A 5,000-nucleotide genomic window follows, 5' to 3' on the forward strand; every position below is an offset into this window, starting at 1 on the left:
GCCATTCGCGGTTTCACCTTAATGCGGCTTGTACTGAGACATGCATGGCTTAATCTTTGAGACAAGCATATGACTACTGGCAGGATCAACCAGGGAGCTGCGTCAACTAGAGCTGAGCAGCCGGCCGCCCGGGAGTGTGTCCCGGGGGCCCGCGCGAACACGCAAGCGTCCGCTCAATTATTCTGCAAACAGGAGGAGGCTGAGCTCCCCTGCACAACACACCTCGAAACCCTCTCAGGTCCCGGCGGCGCGCAGCGCCGTCCTAAGTACTTGGTCGGGTTCGAGAGAGGCGCAATCGCCCGGAGTTAGGCGAGTAGACGCTTTAGGTGCGACCACCCGTGCTCCCAACTGAGCTTGCCGCTGCCGACAGAGGCCCGGGAGCGTGCTGTCGTGGCATTGCCGGCGGGAGACAACACGCGCCACCTACGGTGACCGGCAGCTCCAACGCCAGCGCCACAGAAGGACAAAAGCCCCACTTGGGTGCCGAAGCGAACTCTCCCAGCACAGCGCACGCGCCAACACGTCCGCACAGCTGCGATACAAACCACCTGCGAGAACCGCTGGGGCGACCGAGCAGCAGACGGCGTCGCGGCGCCGAGCGCCGGGCGGCGGCGCATCCTCAGCGCACACAGTCCTCAATCGGACCAGCACACTGCAGATGGCCACCGCGCTTCGCACCGGGCCCGCGAGGACCTACTTTGGCCGCAAGGCGCCGCGAGCAGGGGGCGCCGGCGCGCAGCTGCGCCGCCTGCCGCGTCCGTCGGCCGGCGCGCCTGCCACTGGCCGCCCCCACCAGCCGGCTGTAGCGCGTGCGCCCACGCACCGCGCTGCCAGCACGCCGGGCGGCCCCCCCTCACCGGCCGGGGACGGTCCCACCCAGCCACCGCCGCGTATCGCCTCACACCCAGATCCCCTTTCGCGTTCGTGGGCATGGTGGGTCCCCTTTCACGTTCGTGGGCATGGTGGGTATCCCTGAAACAACCGGTTAATAGCTCGACCGATCGTCGCCAACACTGATTCACCTCTAGCGAGAACAACCGCACCACAACGGGTTACCTGTTGTTCATTTGCGTAACGTCACCAGCAAACGTAGACGTCCATCGCCATTTGCAACGAGTATTGCATGCCTGTGTCAGGTGTCACAACACACTACGTCTGCCCACATAGACGCAACAACATGTGCACGCCTCGAGAACACGTGGAAGGTAGCCCCCGTACGTATGCGGTGTCCATTGCGCGAACGACTGTCAGCCGGCCTCTGCAGGATGTCGCAGATGTGGAACGCGGTGCAACATGCTATCACGGTGTGTGAGAAGAGACGACTACGTCCGAATACACGCTCCACTACATCAACAGACTGCTCATGCTGATCGCCATCCAGGGCGTCCGTTCCTCCCACACGTCTGAATGGCGTACCACACTGCAATCCAGCTCTTATAGGGAGACGACACGTAGCTGCGTGCACAATATTTGGACTGTATGGTCTGCCGTTGCTAGGCGCAGTCGTCGTACGGTCACACATGTGCCACGATGTATCATTCAGTACATACGGACCAATGTGCAGTACAGTTTGTGGGTTTTGCGTACATCGGCGGACAGGTGACAGGCCGTACCACAACGTAGGCTGAGTACGTCGGCATGCGAAGGGCATTGAACATGCAAACTTCTCAACGACCAGCTTGCGAAGGCAGGGGGGAAGGGGGGGGGGCATGTACGTCCTGCTGCTATCCACATTACAGTGTATAGCAGGAGCATGTGGAAAGTCAGCAACACCTGCAAGGTGTTTAACATGACGCGATACACAGGGGACCGGGCAGTGCGAATAGCGAACTATATTGCGAGGGTTGCGGTTAGGCAACACTACACTAATTTAACGAGTTGCATAACAATTACAGAGCAGGTTCAGCGACAACGTGCGTCAGGTTAAGGCGCAATATAGGTTAGGTTGAGGCACAATATAGGTTAGGTTAAGGCACAACATGGGTTACGTTAAGGCACAAATTGGGTTACGTTAAGGCACAACATGGGTTACGTTAAGGCACAACATGGGTTACGTTAAGGCACAAATTAGGTTACGTTAAGGCACAAATTAGGTTACGTTAAGGCACAAATTAGGTTACGTTAAGGCACAAATTAGGTTACGTTAAGGCACAAATTAGGTTACGTTAAGGCACAAATTAGGTTACGTTAAGGCACAAATTAGGTTACGTTAAGGCACAAATTAGGTTACGTTAAGGCACAAATTAGGTTACGTTAAGGCACAAATTAGGTTACGTTAAGGCACAAATTAGGTTACGTTAAGGCACAAATTAGGTTACGTTAAGGCACAAATTAGGTTACGTTAAGGCACAAATTAGGTTACGTTAAGGCACAAATTAGGTTACGTTAAGGCACAAATTAGGTTACGTTAAGGCACAAATTAGGTTACGTTAAGGCACAAATTAGGTTACGTTAAGGCACAAATTAGGTTACGTTAAGGCACAAATTAGGTTACGTTAAGGCACAAATTAGGTTACGTTAAGGTACAATATGGGTTAGGTTAAGGTACAATATGGGTTAGGTTAAGGTACAATATGGGTTAGGTTAAGGTACAATATGGGTTAGGTTAAGGTACAATATGGGTTAGGTTAAGGCACAACGTAGGTTAGGTTAAGGCACAACATAGGTTAGGTTAAGGCACAACATAGGTTAGGTTAAGGCACAACATAGGTTAGGTTAAGGCACAACATAGGTTAGGTTAAGGCACAACATAGGTTAGGTTAAGGCACAACATAGGTTAGGTTAAGGCACAACATAGGTTAGGTTAAGGCACAACATAGGTTAGGTTAAGGCACAACATAGGTTAGGTTAAGGCACAACATAGGTTAGGTTAAGGCACAACGTAGGTTAGGTTAAGGCACAACGTAGGTTAGGTTAAGGCACAACGTAGGTTAGGTTAAGGCACAACGTAGGTTAGGTTAAGGCACAACGTAGGTTAGGTTAAGGCACAACGTAGGTTAGGTTAAGGCACAACGTAGGTTAGGTTAAGGCACAACGTAGGTTAGGTTAAGGCACAACGTAGGTTAGGTTAAGGCACAACGTAGGTTAGGTTAAGGCACAACGTAGGTTAGGTTAAGGCACAACGTAGGTTAGGTTAAGGCACAACGTAGGTTAGGTTAAGGCACAACGTAGGTTAGGTTAAGGCACAAACGTAGGTTAGGTTAAGGCACAACGTAGGTTAGGTTAAGGCACAACGTAGGTTAGGTTAAGGCACAACGTAGGTTAGGTTAAGGCACAACGTAGGTTAGGTTAAGGCACAACGTAGGTTAGGTTAAGGCACAACGTAGGTTAGGTTAAGGCACAACGTAGGTTAGGTTAAGGCACAACGTAGGTTAGGTTAAGGCACAACGTAGGTTAGGTTAAGGCACAACGTAGGTTAGGGTTAAGGCACAACGTAGGTTAGGTTAAGGCACAACGTAGGTTAGGTTAAGGCACAACGTAGGTTAGGTTAAGGCACAACGTAGGTTAGGTTAAGGCACAACATAGGTTAGGTTAAGGCACAACATAGGTTAGGTTAAGGCACAACATAGGTTAGGTTAAGGCACAACATAGGTTAGGTTAAGGCACAACATAGGTTAGGTTAAGGCACAACATAGGTTAGGTTAAGGCACAACGTAGGTTAGGTTAAGGCACAACGTAGGTTAGGTTAAGGCCACAACGTAGGTTAGGTTAAGGCACAACGTAGGTTAGGTTAAGGCACAACGTAGGTTAGGTTAAGGTACAACGTAGGTTAGGTTAGGTAAACGTAGGTTAGGTTAAGGTACAACGTAGGTTAGGTTAAGGTACAACGTAGGTTAGGTTAAGGTACAACGTAGGTTAGGTTAAGGTACAACGTAGGTTAGGTTAAGGTACAACGTAGGTTAGGTTAAGGTACAACGTAGGTTAGGTTAAGGTACAACGTAGGTTAGGTGAAGGCGCAATGTAGGTTAGGTTAAGGTACGATATACCTTAGGTTAAGGTACAATATCGCTTAGGTTAAGGTACAATATAGCTTAGGTTAAGGTACACGTTGTAGGGAAAGGTGTATTTTGGGGGGGGAGGGGGCGGCAGGTTCGTTGATAGTGATTATCGTAAGTGCATGCCTGCGGGATCATCCGATTTGTCCACGTCAGGATGCACTTGTGGCTCATGACAGGCGGCGCTCCGATTCCAAGGTTGTGGCAGATCTGTGTCTTTCATTCCTGCCATTGTTTGTGTACTGTGACAGGAGGCAGTATTGTGATGTTGGGTGCACCCCTGTGTAGGACATGTGTGGGTGTTCGTGGCTTAGCTGAGCAATGGCGGATGTCGGAAGGGTGGGATATTCTGTTTTCTGGGTGGACCTCCCGGTCTGGTTATGATAGTGTGGATTGTGTAATGTGGCGGAGAGGATGCCACCGGATGTTCTTCCATGCTGGTGGTTAGATATTGTGTGTGTGCCTGTTAGAGGCAGAGAGTAGTGTGTGATAGTGTCTGGCTGACGTGTGGTTCTCATTGTGTGCAGAGTCTTTCAGCATGTATAGGGACGGTTGTATATATAATCTGTATTCTGATGGCTCTGCATCTATTACTAATCAGTGCCGTGTATACGGTTACTCTGGTTCCAGTCGAAACTGTTCTATCTCTGTACATTAGTGACACTGCGGCTCCACTATGTTGCCGCCCCTGTCGGCCGTTTTCCCCCAGTGTGTGGCTAATGATTATCAGCAATCAGTCTATTAGTCAATACCGGTAGTGTGACGACGTGAAATGTCCGGGATGGGGGAAGCTACACGCTTCCCGTGGGTCAGGGCCTAGAAAGACTCTTCCCACGCAGGAGGCTCGGACTGTCATTACTCTTCCGAGAAATATATTTGCCCAGCGTTTTTTGCGACTGCGAGTGCGACGCGTACGAGTACCGACATGGATGGGGCGCTTTCCTAGCTGATCGCTCAGCATCGGAGAAATATATTTGCCCAACGTTTTTTGCGACTGCGAGTGCA

At 50.6% G+C, this 5,000-nt stretch overlaps 1 non-coding gene across 1 annotated transcript in view; it reads right to left on the minus strand.

The window, feature by feature from the left end:
• The window catches only part of LOC126443994 (small subunit ribosomal RNA), a 1,909-nt gene extending 1,813 nt beyond the window's left edge, over positions 1-96 (minus strand). Inside the window, exon 1 of the ribosomal RNA XR_007582334.1 lies at positions 1-96. This exon is cut by the window's left edge and continues 1,813 nt beyond it. This is a non-coding gene — a ribosomal RNA (small subunit ribosomal RNA).
• Positions 97-5,000: the final 4,904 nt, after the last annotated feature.

Source organism: Schistocerca serialis, unplaced genomic scaffold, assembly GCF_023864345.2.
Source record: "Schistocerca serialis cubense isolate TAMUIC-IGC-003099 unplaced genomic scaffold, iqSchSeri2.2 HiC_scaffold_212, whole genome shotgun sequence".
Lineage (NCBI taxonomy): Eukaryota > Metazoa > Arthropoda > Insecta > Orthoptera > Acrididae > Schistocerca > Schistocerca serialis.